This window comes from Notolepis coatsorum, assembly GCF_963971535.1.
Source record: "Notolepis coatsorum genome assembly, chromosome: 9".
In the NCBI taxonomy this organism is placed as follows: Eukaryota; Metazoa; Chordata; class Actinopteri; order Aulopiformes; family Paralepididae; genus Notolepis; species Notolepis coatsorum.
In genome coordinates this window covers 117,768,809-117,785,739 of record NC_140173.1, presented here as the reverse complement: position 1 = coordinate 117,785,739, position 16,931 = coordinate 117,768,809, and the positions used below count along the sequence as shown (strand labels likewise).

Here is a 16,931-nt window from a genome sequence, read left to right as displayed (position 1 = left end):
AACCATAGAAATTATATTGCCATTCTCTTTGACAAACTCTAACCTTAACCAGCTCCTTAACAGCGCCTAAACTTAACCGTTCTAACCTTAACCAACTCCGAAACAATGCCTAACCTTAACCTTAACCTTAACCATGCCTAACCTTAACCGGCGAAATAACCTTAACCGGCGAAATAATACACGTTAAAAAAAAATCACGTTAAAAAATATTTTCGATGGGATTCAAACTCGCCAGCAAACAAGCCATAGGATCCACAGCCATGTGTCCTTGCCAATTGAGCTATTGGTAGATACTGAATAAGGGGCGGTGACTTATATATATTGAGCTCCGCTCAAGGCGGGATCTCATGCGCATGCGCGGGCACCTCGCGCGAGCACGCCGGCGCACGCACGCACCTGAGCGAGCACGCCGCCGCCGGTGCACGCACGGTAGCATTTGTCTGAAAAGAAGGGCGCTTTACCGCACTAGCGTGCGGTGACGAATGCGGAAGCATTTTTGCACTGCTTGCTTGGCATTAACGTACAGGCAGCCGGCGTGACAACACTAATGTGACATCTCGCGAGATTCCGCCAACCTTACCCCATTTTCCAGTCTGGATTCTAGAGGCAGAAACAGAGCCAGTTCGTGAGGTTTTTTAATGATTAAAGATTTTTATTTCAGACTGGATACTGCTATATATGGTCTCATTAACACATCGCGTGCTACTGTATTCAGTATTCCAGGAGGGAGATGGAGGGCTGAGGTAAGAGCAGAAAACGCAATATGAGGAGGATGTGAAAGAATGTCCCTGAGCGGGCTAACGGCTAGCTGCTAACTATGAGCTAATGCTTGCTGAGCCCCTTGGCTGGAACAGGACGCTTGTCTGCTAGCTGTACCCCACTGTGGTGCTACTATGACTGGCTAACTAGTTAGCCCGTGTAGCTGGCTACCGTTAGCGTTAGACAGAAGACAGCATCAGCTAGCTTGTTAGCCGGCTAGCCAGCGGCCAAATCACTGCATCAGCACTGCTGCTATCAGGACAGCTAATGTCAGCTATCCGCTAGCTGTCCTGAAGCCCGGGTTGAGGTTTAACCTAAGAAACAACAAAAAACAACAACAGCAGACAACTGGGTTCACTGGTTTTATCAGCTATCAGTAACCTTTATGAATCATCTAACGTTCGCTAAGTTAACCTCAACCAGCCGTTATCCAACTCCGAGCTAACGGCCGTTCTGTTTATTTATTAGCTACGCCTGTCAATGTATGTCAGTCCATTTAACTAACGGTAGTTATCGCGTCTTATCTGACCGACTCTGCTTCTCTAGAATCACGGGTTTGATAACCTACTCTGGCTGTTGACTGTGCTATTAGCGTGCTGTGGAGGGCGGCTAGCCTGCCAGAGAGATAGAGAGGTGGTTGTTGTTTGTGTGTGTGTGTGTACAGTATGTCTGGGGGTATGACAGAGGGATGGAATGGTGTAGAGGGGAGAGGGCATCACATCCTTACAACTGTGATAAGAAAGATATGTGTGAAAGTCAAGAAGTAGTGTCTCACTGCAAACTGTTGTTAGATTGGGTGTGTATTCCCAATTACATTTAGTCATTTAGCTGACTCTTTTATCCAAAGCGACGTACAAGTCAGCAGGAGGGGTACAACTCTGGCAGCTAAGGGTAAGTAACATTGTTCGTCAAACAGTGTCGGACTTGAGTGTTACAGTATTAAGTGCATAGTTGTATCGACATATTAGCATAGTAGGTAGTAATATAGACAAGGTAGATTCCTTAGTAGCACAGTGCATACTATTAAAATACAGTAGAAAGGTTAGTAGTTACTTATTTGTTATTTCTTTCTTTATTTTGTTTTCCCTTCTTCATTTCAGATATTGATTGAAAGTGTATATATTTTGTGTTTTTGTCTGTGAGTGAGTGTAGTGTCAGTTTTAGAGAGAGTGTGTTAACACTGACCAGAGTATAAGTGAGAGTGTGTTAAGTGCTTGTGGGTGTGTGAGAATGCTCTGGAGAGGCTGAAGTCATTACTGTTGTTACATTCAGTTCTGTTGCTTCTCAGTGCAGGACAGGTCACATGGCTGCATTTCACACAGGAATACCATGGTTTGACTGTAACTTTACAGTGGTATCCTGCTATACATCATACTGAGTGAGTAACTGACCCAGGATCAGCCAATAGCTGCATATGTCAGATGTCTTGGCTGTAGGCCAAGGGCCGGTCCACACCGGTTATCTCAACAGTATGCTTGCTTCGTGGAACATCTTGCTTTTCTTTTCAGCATCCATATTAACAGATTGGAGCAGCCACAGCCCACATGAGCAGAGCGGGCCTGTGTGGCAGCAGTGGCCCGTCATTCTATTGAGATTCATTCGGCGCCTAGCCTATTTTCTAGCATTAGACGTGAGGTACTCTGCCAAATAGACAGTGAATGATCTGTTGAAGGTGCTGTCTTTGTGGACAACATCACTTGTGCTCTTTTCATGGCTCTTTTCTCCAATAATCATACCTACATTGTCAGCGTTGCCCAACGGCAACGCACAGTTACATTTTTGTCCAGTTGCAGGTAGGCCTCGCCAGTAGGCTTCTTGCCCTTTGGGCACTAGTGGTGCTACCCTCGGCCAAGCATCGCTGTCAATGTGGTGTTCAAGTACACATTTAGCTTAATACCTAGTCAGAGGCCTTAACTATGACGCTAGGTTAATAGTCCTGATATCAGAGGCATTGACTATGCCTTCATTTCACTATGTCTTGTGTATGTATGTGACGAATAAACCTCTTGAATCTTGACTCTAGGCTAATAGTCCTGATATCAGAGGCCTTGACTATGACTCTAGGCTAATAGCCCTGAATCAGAGACCTTGACTATAGGCTATATAGATATCAGACGGCCTGGACAGACAGATTCATAAACTCATGACTCATGGCTCGAAATCTGCAAAGAGAAGAAAAAAAGATTCTGCTTAGTTGAAATAGGTAGCCTGTGTTTGTGTGTTGTGGCTCCGCTGTTTAGTGACTAAGAGAATCGCTGTATAAGACATAAACAGACACTTTCACAGATGGGCTGTTGATATGAGGGGGAAGGGGAGGGGGGTGAGACGTTTCTAATCTGTATCATGTTGTGAATCTCCCTTTTAAGCCTGGTGTGTTTGTGCTTATATGTATGCTCTGTGAATGTGCATATGGTGTGTGTGTGTGCTGTGCTGTCCACTTCCTAAAGGCTTACAACACACTAACCCCCCCCCCCCCCCCCCCCCCCACACACACACACACACACATCGTAGTAAACACAATGAACATAGACAAGGGTTTGGAAGAATTGTATCTAATTGGAAATCAAAGGTTATTAAATAAATACAAAATCCGCAATGTTGATTTAATGTGCTCACTGCAGGTCAGCCTATCTCTTTCAGTCCAGTCAAGTTGTTGCCCTGATGTGTTTAAAATCAATAACATTACTGTGATAAGGGCGGCTACGTGGCGTAGTGGGCAAGGCGCTCGCCACGAAATCTGGAGACGCTGGGCTCGCCTGTTCGAGCCCAGCGCTCTACATTTGCTTTCAGTTTAGCTGGTCGTCCACAGTAATACACATTGGCCGTATTACGGGGAGGGAAACTGAAGGGTGGGGATCGGGCGTTGTGGACAGCGACTCCTACAGGTCGGTTGGTGCGCCTGTGCAGTAGAATCAGGAAGTGTCGGGGGCAGCGTGAGCCTCCCACGCGTTACTCCTCGCCACTGAGAGATCGAGCTGCGCAGGTGAAAAGATGCGACTGCTGTTACCTCAAGTACCGGAGGGGACTTGTGCTATGTATGACTTAGTCCACATTGCAGCCGGCTTGTGGGAGGCAAGAAACAGCGTTCGTGACAGGGGAGGTTGAATTGGATGATACGAAATTGGGATGGGAGAAAATATAGAAAAGTGGGAGAAAAAAAGTGGATAAAAAAAAAATTACTGTGATAAAAGTGATTCAAGTTCCAAACAGATAGTGGCTACAAGCTAGTGAACGTCACTTCATTGCAGTTGGCACCGCTAGGGATGGGTACCTTTCACATTTGAACCAATACCGGTACTGGTACCTGTGAATCGATACCGGTACCCAACGGTACCTTTTTTCGGTACTTTAGTCTCAAGAAATTTAATTTACCTACCTCAGTCGTAAAAAAAAAAATCCAAACTTCAAATAACTACAATTTCGACAGTTTTCGGCTTGTCATTGCTCCGACTGCTTTGTTGCTGAATCAAGTCAAATCCTAGGTAAGCATATATTGTGCGTGTGAACGTTGACATGAAAAAAAAAAAGTAAAAAAAAAAATTTATAAAAAATATTTTTTTTAATTTTTTTTCTATTTGTCTATTTACCGAATTCGGTACCCATCCCTAGGCACCGCCCAGAACGAAGCTGTGTCTGTCTCATTCCGTTCACCTCCCTCTGGGGATGTAATGATACAACAAATCCACCATTCAATTTGATTTTAGGGGAAAAATCAATTTGATTTTAGAATTTTTGCCGGACCCCACTAATGCTAGCAAGCCTATTACTCATTACTTCAAAAGAAACTCACTAAAAGGGGTTGGCCAAACATGGCATGACTCAGAAATCGCAGATCCTGCGTCTAGCTTGGATAATTGAGATTGAATAGGCTACTCGCCATTTTCAATTGAAAATCTAAATCATTACACCCCTACCTTCTTCCATTGACCTAATGCTCTTGTGCCACCTGTGCATTTCAATTTTGTTTGCCACAGTCTATCTCAATGTTCACTCCAATGCAAGAGCATACCAAAGTGAAGGTGGCTTTACCAGGTAGAGATCAAACAGCCTTGAGTTTTAGCCACTTGGTTATATATTTTTTTCTAACTCTTGAGTTGTAGCCACTAGTTGGTCATCTGAGGTCAGTCTTCAACTTGTCTCTAGCCCAGGCAGTTTTCCCAGCATCCTTTAAAACCACCTCCACCGTGCCAGTGCCGAAACATTCCTCTGCCATGCCCATGAGCCTGTACATATATCTGATAATCACTATTACTCACTACTCAGTAGAACTGATTTCTATATTTTAATTTTATACCCAGTTTAATCACTTGTACATTGTATATTACTATCACACTTTACTATTACATTTGCACTCTGGCTGGATGCCAAACCTCTTTTTGTTGTACTGTACACTTAAGTTGTGCTGTATAATGATGACAATACATTTGAATCTAATCTAATCTGTTGAGTTGTAGCCACTTGGTCATATCTGTTCTAACTCTTGAGTAGGGTTGGGTACTGTTCACATTTGAATTGATACCGGTACCTGGCGGTATCTTTTTTCTGTACTTTACTCTCTCTGTAATAATAAAATTGTTATTTCAGTTGTAAAACTAAACTAAAGTCTAAACATCTCAATTTCAACATTATCACACCACACAAACTAAAACCCTTCCCTACCTCCCTCTCCCAAACCGTTCCTACAACCATTTTTGAATGTTGCAACTTGCATCACATGATTATGTATACATTACATTTATTATGTATTTTTATTTTTTAAAGATTTATTTTTTGGCGTTTTATCGCTTTATTGCTACTGGGCAGTCCAGTAGAGAGAGACAGAGGAGGAATGGGAGACAGAGTGGGGGGAAGACATTCGGCAAATAACGACGGGTTCGGGAGTCGAACCCGGGTCGGCCGTGTTGCGGCTGAGCGAGCTATGTGGTTTGCCACTGGGGCGCCCCATGTATTATTATTTTTAAATATCAACATTATCTGGCCATCCTCAGTTACAATATAATCAAACTCCTCTGACCTCATCTGGTTTCCAAAGACCAGAGATGGGACGGGCGCACGCACGCACACACACACACTCACAGAGAAAGGGACGGTGCGGCAGTGGCTCGGGAGGTACAGCAGTCGTCTGGTAATCGGAATGCTTTATATCTGGCATCATTCACATTCTTAGCTGATGGCTGGCCATACAGGTGGCACACATATTTGCTAAGACCATCAAAGGTAGACTGGTCTAGGGTAATTCACCTTTCCCCCTCCTCCCACACTGTACAACATCCTGATATATCCACAGTGCAATACCCACCCACTACCGAACATTCGAACCTTCGTTCGTTACGTTGGCATTCGAATTCTAAATCAACATTTGAATTTTTTATTTTTTATTAAAAAAAAAAAAAAACGTTTATTTTTTTAAATATTTTTTTCTATTAATTCTGTTTAAACCAATGGCGTTTTTCTTCACTGTTGCAGATAACGATTAGGCTACACTAATATTATAGTATTAAAAGAAACTGATGAGTTATATTTAGGGATGCTCGATATTGGCTTTTTTACTGATACCGATAGACCGATATTGTCCAACTCTTAATTTCCGATACCGATTATCAACCGATATCAACCGATACCGATATATGTAGGGTTCCCCCCCCAAAAAATGGAATAATTTCAGGTAATTAACATTACATATCTCTTGTTGTGGAATTAACACAACATTATGCATACTTTTGACAATAAATTAAATCAGAATTTGTTCTTACTTGCTTGCCTGGGTAAATAAAGGTTATAAAAATGTAAATTTTTTATTTTATTTTTGGAAAACCGATACAGATATTTTCCGATATCACATTTGAATGCTGATATCGGCCGATAATATCGGTAGGCCGATAATATCGGACATCCCTAGTTATATTCATTAAAGAAAGTTGATTTAGTTGGGCTGGGGCTTCTCCCTGGGCTGGGTCTGGGGCTGGAAAGTTGATTTATAAAAAAAAAAAAAAATACTCATTTAATCAGATTAATCACTTTATTCAAATTGAGGAATGATGCGGTGCAGCGCCGCTGCTGAATGCATATAGGGGAAACGCTGGACTCAATTGGCAGAGTTGGCGGGAGGAGAGTCGATGGGTGGTACTGGTAATCTGGTCGTTGTAAACAGCCACTCGTACAGGTCGGTCAGGGCGCCTGCACAGCAAGGACAGGAGATGTCGAGGGTAGTGTGAGCTAGGGGTGGACGGTATGGTCTAAAATGTATATCACGGTATAATTTGAAGCATAGACGGTAACGGTATATTTTTTATTTTATATAATATTTTTTTTTTTTTTATAAAATATATATATTATATAATTAGACTTGTACTTGTATTATCTGCGAGACATCGCCACCACGCAACAAGCTCCACTGTCTGTGTGTACTCTAGTAGCCTCCAGCTACGGCCAGGTTTCCCCGGAGCTGCACCTGGACCTATACTCAGTAGCCTCGAGCAGAGCTACGGCCAGGATTCTCCGGCGCTGCACCTGGACCCTATTATATTGGAATAACGTTAGCAAGCCCTCAGCTCGAATACGCATCGAATCAGTGTTATAAGACATTGATATCAGGAGCTATCCGGCTAAGCCGGATATATAACGTTAATACAACGCCTCAGTGAATTATTTAGTTCAATGGGACATTTCGTTTTGAACGGTGAACTAACTCGCGTTAACGTGAGCTAACGGCTAACAGGTAGCACACACACGTCTCTCTCTACTAGACTTTGTGGAGCGTTTGTTGATGTCAGGAGCTATCGGTAGCTGGCCGACTAGATACCGTTCGGTTAGACAATGCCTCATCATGTATTAAACTAAAAGTGAATAGTTGACTGGGTCATTTTGTAACGGTAGCTAAGCTAACGTTAGCTCAGGGAGACGCCGCCGACAGCTGAGCTCCCGTGTCCCGTCCCACTAGACTACTAGATCCGTGTTTACATGCGTGCGGTAGGGGCTGGCACGCCCACTGCGCGAAGCCTCCTAAATAACTTTTTCCAGTTCGCACATATCTATTATCTATGACTAATTCTATCTATTTTTAGGGGCAAATGCGAGTGAAATAGTCGCGCTGTGGTTACATGACGTCATTGGTATTTTAGAGCTGCACTACCGGTTTAGACGGTATAGTCAAAATCCATACCGTAGAGCAAATTCATACCGTTTATACCGTATACCGTTTATACCGTCCACCCCTAGTGTGAGCCTCCCACACGTTACACCTCGCCAATGAGAGTCCGTGCTGGCAGGTGAAAAGAAGTGGCTGGCTGACTCTGCATGTATCTGAGGGGACATGCGATAGATTCTTCAACCCTCCCTACGACTGACCAGTGGGGGGCACATGCGAGCAACGATCAAGACAGGGGAGGGGGGAATTGGCACGAATAAATTGGGATGGGAGAAAAACAGAAAAAGAAGGAGAAAAAGTGGATAACATTTTCTTTTTTTTTTTTTTTTTCATGTTCCTAACCAATTATTCGGGAACCGGCTCCGGCACGGAGCCCGGCCGGTGTGAAAGGCCTAACAGACACACAGTCATATACATACACACGAGATGCACACACACAGACATACACACATGATACACACAAGAGAGAATGGAATGGACTGCTATCTTGCTCTCTGAGCAGACAAACACACCCAGGGGACTTATGTGATTAAAAGACTAGCCCACATGTTTAAAGGGATCGTTCAGATTCTTTTTAACCCTAGTCACATTTTGTTACCACAAGAGTTACCATTTTGGCAAGTTCCTTACTACCATGTTGGTTGGTAGAATAATTTCTCAGCACAATCCATACTGTTCCTCATACTTGCTCTGTTAGCCACAAACCAATGCAAAGTCAATGATGTCAAGCTCCTGTCTGTACAAGCTGGCTGAAGCTCACTGAAATTTAGGCTACTTCACGATTTCAGTGAGTCTTGGTCTGCATTTTCATAGTGGGGGGGGGTGTTGCAACGAAATTGTATAACATCCGGTCATTTAGCTAGAACCAAGCAGATATAACCCTCCTGTAAACCTCACTTAACGTCTCACCCCAAATGCAGTATAAAGGACACAGTTACTGGTGAATGGGAAGGTAAACACAGGTTATTTAAACAAAGCAGAGCTTTGCTATTTAACATTTATTTTGCAAAATGAGTTTACGTGTGTTCAGGGAACAAAATAAGCACACGCCATTCGCCAATGGCTTGTAGATTTAATGTTTGGCGACTAGAAATTAAGATCTGCCCGCCACCTGGCGGCTAACAAAATCCACTGCATCAGCGGGAGCTTGGTGCTGGATTTTGCGAGAAGCATGCAGCTGCAGAGCCACAGAGCAGCAGTGTTTTCAGCTCCGGTCTGGGGACCGCTCAGCAGCGCCCCCCACCCAACAGCTGAATTGCCAATGGCTGAATTAGAGTACTGCACCGTGCGGGCACCGCTGGTGGGTTCTGTGGCTCTGCAGCTGGATGCTTCTCGCAAAATCCAGCACCAAGCTCCCGCTGACAACATCGTTGTCATTCCTGCTTGGTGAAGCAACGATGAAACAAATGTAATGATTGTTTCGTTCATCGCATAGGCTATTTAATTTTATGCTTTGCACCGTCGCCATTCCTTTATGCCCACATCGCCCGAAATGAACGTTACGTTATCGGAGGCAGAGCAGAGCCATAGAGAACAGTGTGGACTGAGGAAAGGGAAATGGGGGGGGGGGGGTGCGTGCGTGCGTTTGGAAAGACGATGAAGTCAGTCAGGAGTATATTATAGTAAACTGAGGATTACTGAGGATGGATTGGACAGATAATGTTGATATTCAAATATAAAAAAGTTTCGAGAGGAGTGGAAGTTTGAAGACAGACTAGACTACAATATGATGCGGGGGTGGCGAGTTGAAACAGTGTGTGTGATTGATTGAAAAGTTTATTAACAGATTGCAGAATGGGTACAGTACAGTACAACTCAATACATACAATTGTTAAGGGCATGCAGACCAGAGAAAGACTCGTCTTGTTTACATCAGGGTCCCCCATTTTCAATTCATCATAACATAATATGATGTGTCCCGAACAAATACACTGGAGGAAAGTAACCCAGCTCAGCACTGCCCAAATTATATCATCACTATTAGGGATGCCCCGATCGATCGGCCACCGATCGTTATCGGCCGATATTCAGTATAAATATGCGATCGGTGATCGGTGATAATGCTTTATTTTCACCGATCGTCAAACCCTGTCGCTGAGTTCTGTCTCAGACACCGGTGGTGCGGCGTCTGCTCATTCCTCCAGCCCCTCCCGTACGCATGTAAACACGGGTCTAGTCTAGTGAGACACGGGACACGGGAGGACGGCGTCTCCATGAGCTAATGTTAGCTTAGCTACCGTTACAAAATGACCCAGTCAACTATTCACTTTTAGTTTAATACATGATGAGGCATTGTCTAACCGAACGGTATCTAGCCGGCCAGCTACCGATAGCTCCTGACATAAACAAACGCTCCACAAAGTCTAGTAGAGTGTATGATACCTGTTAGCTGTTAGCTGTTAGCTCACGTTAGCGCAAGCTAGTTCACTGTTCAAAACTAAATGTCCCATTGAACTAAATAATTCACTGAGGCGTTGTATTAACGTTATATATCCGGCTAGCAGTAGCTACAGATAGCTCCTGATATCAATGTCTTATATCACTGATTCGATGCGTATTCGAGCTGAGGGCTTGTGAATGTGATTTAACGTTATACCAATACTAGGGTCCAGCTGCAGCGCCGGAGAATCCTTGCCGTAGCTCGAGGCTACTCGAGTATAGGGTCCAGGTGCAGCTCCGGAGAATCCTGGCCGTAGCTGGAGGCTACTAGAGTACACACAGACAGTGGAGCTTGTTGCGTGGTGGCGATGTCTCGCAGCTAATACAAGTACAAGTCTAATTATATATATATTTTATATAAAAAAAAAATGCATATAAAATAAAATTTAATTTCTTTTAATCAAAAACGATCGGTATCGGATCGGTATTGGCCGATATGGCTCACGACGATCGGTGATCGGTATCGGTGGCAAAAAACGTGATCGGGGCATCCCTAATCACTATTGCCTGTTTGAAGGATATCATCCTCAAACACATATACACCTACATGCCTTGTAGAATTCCACACATAAGAATGAAAGATACTGGGATGAATAAACAAAATAGGAAATAAAATGTAGAAATGCATGCAATACATAAATAAATGTGAATCTCCATATATGAACTAGAACATTTAGATAAGGTGCTACTGAGATGTTTTGGTGAGTTCTTTGTTTTTTTGTGGAAGTAGCCCTTCTTAAAAATGCATGAACATTCACTGATAATTGGTCTGTAGTGGAGTCTACAAGGTCTACATTGCCGGACCATGTAGAATCCGGACCTTGTAGACTGACATAATTCTGTGCATAGTTTAGTCTACACAGGCCATATTTCAAATAATCAAAATCTTACTTCATTCATCTTAAACATTCTTGATTTGGGGGATTGGTAGTTCCCATGAAATCTGAAGTTGTTCAAACGATAACAGCGATCCACCTTGAATTAAATCACACAGCCGAGTGAAACCTTGTTGGCTGCGTCACAGTCACGAAAGGGGCTACTTAATTCATTAATCCAATCCACTTTATTTATAGAGCACATTTAAAAACAACAAAGTTTACCAAAGTGCTGTACAAGTCCCACAACATAAGATTAAAAAAATTAAATAATAATAATAATAATAAAAAAAAAATATATATATATATACATTTTTTTTTCTCGAAGCTTCGAATTTAAATCGAAGCTTGGCCCCGAAGCTTCGATTGCCAAAAAAAGCTTCGAAGGTCAGCCCTAGTATTAACCCTTTATCTACCAGGGATTATTCTGATCTTAATCCACTGTCTGCCAGTACTGTAAATCTATGGAGATGTTCCCCTTCTTTGCAGGGCTATAACTTTTTAAATTGTATTGCTAAATTGACATTACTATAGCCCATTCAACGTCAAGTATCTATCGTTTAGGATGTAGCAACGTTCTACTTTTTCATTCACATATTCATACTAAAATACGGTCTAAAGTATAAATATGTTATTGTTTTCTGCAGCATTCTGCAGAACGTGATTTATAGCCATCATCAAATGTAGTTTGATACCGATTGACGTCAGATTAAAATTTTCAATTGTACAAGGTCCTAAACGTCATACCTCATGATCTGCTGGTGACCGGAGGGGGGGGGTTATAAGTCCGTGGCCGACGTTAAATCATTTATGTAGTATGGGTGATACATAGATCACAGCAGTTTATATGGATCATAATAAGCAAACACGCTGAAACTTACCGCAGCTTCCTCTGACCGTTGGGTGGTCAGCGTGGAGCAGAAAGTTCGCGATTATGGGATGTTGATATATGCGATCCATTTCCAGATTGTATAATAATATATACGTCCAAATCATGTTGTTTATCGAGTTATTGGCAACGGATCGCTATCCAGTGTGTCGAGCTCAAGTCCCGCGAGCGATAGCGAGTGGCCGGACCGAATATGGATGAGCACCACTTCCTGCCGCTCATTTCCTGTTTGGGCGATCCGCCCATCGGCCACCAGATGGCGCTCTTGAACCGTTGGAGAGTTGAGAGGAGATCAACAGCAAGTCTCAAGTCTCCTTGGGTGAAATATGATTGCCATCACAGATTTTTGAAATATTGATCTCAAAGACGCCTTACGGCGTCATTGGCAGATTACGCATGGCGAGCAATGACGTGGTAACACGTTCTTGGCGAGAAAAGGGTTAATTAACAAAGTAAATTTTTTTTTTTTTTAAGAATCGAAATTAAGAATCTAAATTAGGGCTGGGCGATAAAACGATAACGATAACTATCGCGATAAATTATTTCCTCGAAATAAACATGAAACGTGGTCGCAAAGTTTCGATATATCGATTTTCCAAGCTTGGCTCCGTTCAGCCTCGGCTCAGCACTCACCAACAACAACCAGCGTTACGTGATGACGTACTTACGCACAACAGCTAACAACCAATCAGTGAAGGAGATGGCCGAGACCCGGAAGGAGGTAGGACTCACTCAACAACAAGGCTTGCTAGGCTAATTAGCTTGCACAGCGTTGTTTTATATATTTACGTGCCGAGTATGTGTGTGTTTTGAATTCTGAGGCCACGTTTATGGTAGTGTGGGATATACAGTGGACGCCGTTTCAATATATTGTGGCGGAAGAGAGTATTTTAGTGTCATATTTAGCACATTGTCATGGAATAGACCGCTTAGAACCAACAGGCTGGCTAGGATAACTAGCTTGCGCGGCACGGTTTTATATATTTACGTGCCGAGTATGTGTGTATTTTGAATTCTGAGGCCACGTTTATGGTAGTGTGGGATATACAGTGGACGTCGTTTCAATATATTGTGGCGGAAGAGAGTATTTTAGTGTCATATTTATTGTCATGAGATACTCCGCTTGTCGGCTAACGTGCGCAGACTGATGACGACATCAACTCGACTTGAGACATTCGCAGCAGCATAAGAAGTTAATTAAACTTGACGGACATTATATCGACGATAATTATCGATATCGAATTATATGAAAATAATTTTATAATTTTATCGCGATAACGTTTTTCGTCATATCGCCCAGCCCTAATCTAAATGCAAATATGTTACTTCCGGACCGGTTCCAGAACCGGTTCTCGGTGCCCAACCCTAATTATAACCTACTTCCCCTGATGCTTCAGTGTCTTTCAAACGATATTGAAGCCTATGGAGAGGCCTAGGCTAACTATTATGGAGTGACAGGGGACTGGTGGCTAGGCCTAACAAAATAAATTGTTTGGTTCCTGTTGGTTGTCAGTTAAGGCCATGCGGCTCTTTGCCCGTCAATGTGCGGCTCTTCCATCAAAAAATAAATAAAATTATATATATATATATTTTTGTCACTCATTCCATAAGGACGTAGAATAAACATTTAAAACAAATATTTAATGTCCATTTGCATGTTCTTGGTATCTGAATTTATTTTATTTAATTTTTTATTTAATTTTTCCCTTAATTAAAATGTTCACGACAACATGGATGCATGTACTCTGCATGTACTCTGCCATGTACTCGGCCCAGATGGAATAACAGGACGCATACTTAAGTCCTGTGCCAACTAGCTAGCCCCTGTGTTCACCGCCATATTTAATCAATCCCTGGCGGAGTCGGTGGTCCCTGCCTGCTTCAAGATGTCTACCATCATCCCTGTACCGAAGAAACCCTCCCCAACATGTCCAAATGACTACAGACCGGTGGCACTCACCTCTGTGGTCATGAAATGTTTTGAGAGGCTGGTCAAGGACCACATTTGTGCCTCCCTCCCCAGTGATATGGACCCTATGCAATTTGCATACAGGACAAACAGGTCCACTGACGACGCGGTCTCCCAGGTACTGCACAGCACCCTCTCCCACCTTGACCGTCAGAAGGGGGGCTATGTGAGACTGTTGTTCATTGACTACAGCTCAGCGTTCAACACCATAGTCCCCACCAGACTGGTGGACAAGCTGATCGAGCTGGGTCTGAGCTCCGCCCTGAGCGCCTGGGTACTGGACTTTCTGAGTGAAAGACCCCAGGCGGTCAGGGTGGGGGGTCAGACCTCCAACACCATCACCCTGAGCATCGGGTCCCCCCAGGGCTGTGTTCTAAGCCCCCTGCTGTGTGGCCAAGTTCAGCTCCAACTCCATAGTGAAGTTCGCAGACGACACGGTGGTGGTGGGGCTGATCTCGGACAACGACGAGAAGGCCTACCGGGAGGAGGTTGAGGTACTGGAACGCTGGTGCCAGGACAACAGCCTGCTCCTGAACATTGGTAAAACCAAGGAGCTGATCGTGGATTATAGGAGAGGACAGCAGGAGACACACACACCACTGATGATTAACGGGGCTACCGTGGACAGGGTGAGCAGCTTTAAGTACCTGGGAGTCCACATCTCAGAGGATCTGACATGGTCAACACACATAGACACAGTAGTAAAGAAGGCGAAACAGCGCCTCTACTAGGGCTGGGCGATAAAACGATAACGATAACTATCGCGATAAATTATTTCCTCGAAATAAACATGAAACGTGGTCGCAAAGTTTCGATATATCGATTTTCCAAGCTTGGATATGAGCACGCACTAACAACCAATCGGTGAAGGAGATGGCAGAGAGCGAAGGAGACCAGGAAGGAGACCCAGCGCTGCACCTCTGGGTAGAGAGGTAGGACTCACTCAACAACAAGGCTTGCTAGGCTAACTAGCTTGCACGGCGACGTTTTATATATTTACATGCAGAGTATGTGTGCGCTGTGAATTCTGAGGCCACGTTCATAGTAGTGTGGGGTATACAGTGGACGTCGTTTCAATATATTGTGGCGGAAGAGAGTATTTTAGTGTCATATTTATTACATTGCCATGAGATATTCCGCTTGTCGGCTAACTTCTAACGTGCGCGGACTGATGACGACATCAACTCGACTCGAGACATTCGCAGCAGCATAATAAGACAACAGGCTGGCTAGGCTAACTAGCTTGCACGGCGACGTTTTATATATTTACGTGCAGAGTATGTGTGCGCTGTGAATTCTGAGGCCACGTTCATAGTAGTGTGGGGTATACAGTGGACGTCGTTTCAATATATTGTGGCGGAAGAGAGTATTTTAGTGTCATATTTATTACATTGCCATGAGATATTCCGCTTGTCGGCTAACTTCTAACGTGCGCGGACTGATGACGACATCAACTCGACTCGAGACATTCGCAGCAGCATAATAAGACAACAGGCTGGCTAGGCTAACTAGCTTGCACGGCGACGTTTTATATATTTACGTGCAGAGTATGTGTGCGCTGTGAATTCTGAGGCCACGTTCATAGTAGTGTGGGGTATACAGTGGACGTCGTTTCAATATATTGTGGCGGAAGAGAGTATTTTAGTGTCATATTTATTACATTGCCATGAGATATTCCGCTTGTCGGCTAACTTCTAACGTGCGCGGACTGATGACGACATCAACTCGACTCGAGACATTCGCAGCAGCATAATAAGTTAATTAAACTTGACATACATTATATCGACGATAATTATCGATATCGAATTATATGAAAATAATTTTATAATTTTATCGCAATAACGTTTTTGGTCATATCGCCCAGCCCTAGCCTCTACCACCTGAGACAGTTAAGGAAGTTCAGAGTATCGGGGAAGATACTCCAGTCCTTCTACTCAGGAGCTGTAGAGAGCATCTTGACCGGAAACATCACTGCCTGGTATGGAAACAGCACGGCACAAGACAAGAAGGCCCTACAGAGAGTGGTGCGCTCAGCCGAGCGTACCACGGGTATTGCACTACCTCCCCTGCAGGTTCTATACAACAAGAGGTGCAAATCCAGAGCCTGCAGGATAATGAAAGACCCTCACCACCCCAATAACAGCCTGTTCCAGCTGCTGAGGTCAGGCAGACGCCTGCGAACCCCAGCTACTAGGACAGAGCGGCTTAGGCTCAGCTTCTTCCCCCAGGCCATCAGAGTCCTGAACAATGAACATTGAGTACCACTGTAACACTTTAGCATGAGCGTAGAGCTGCCGCGGTATCGGTATTACCGCGGTATCGCTGTTACATCATGCCCACCGCAGCGTTGGGCTGAATACCGGCATCACCGCTGTTTTTTATTATATTATTATTATTATTACGCTCTCGTTGGGCTTGCGGCTCTGCAGATATACCCTACTTCTCTGTCGAGATTCCAAGCGACCCTATTGGGTACCAGAAAAGTCACATGAAACACTGCAGACCACTGATTGGTCAGAAGAGATACGCGTCACATGCTGGAGCATCTTGCAGTGCTTTTACTTCCTGAATCTCAGCCATGAGCCATTGATCAGAGCTCACAGTCCCAACACGGCTAATAGTACGTTAGCTCCCACCGGAGACCGGAGTGGATTACCGACGCCGTCGCTCCTCAGGGAACGAGGCATAATGATTTTACTGCAACGAAATGTTATAATAAAAGCCCTTCGTTCTATACACTTGTCTGATTGAAAACTTTATTAACAGACCGCAGAATGGGTACAACTCGGCACGCTCTGAGCAAATAAAGGAACTTAGATATTAATTGAGTAACGCTTGCCTTGCTATGGTCCG

General features: G+C 43.9%; 1 protein-coding gene across 1 annotated transcript in view; it reads left to right on the top strand.

The window, feature by feature from the left end:
- Nucleotides 1–613: 613 nt before the first annotated feature.
- itsn1 (intersectin 1 (SH3 domain protein)) overlaps nt 614–16,931 on the top strand; it is a gene marked incomplete at its 3' end in the record, with an annotated part of 256,540 nt that continues 240,222 nt past the window's right edge. The window contains exon 1 of the mRNA XM_084321474.1: nt 614–743. The remainder of the gene's footprint in view (nt 744–16,931) is intronic.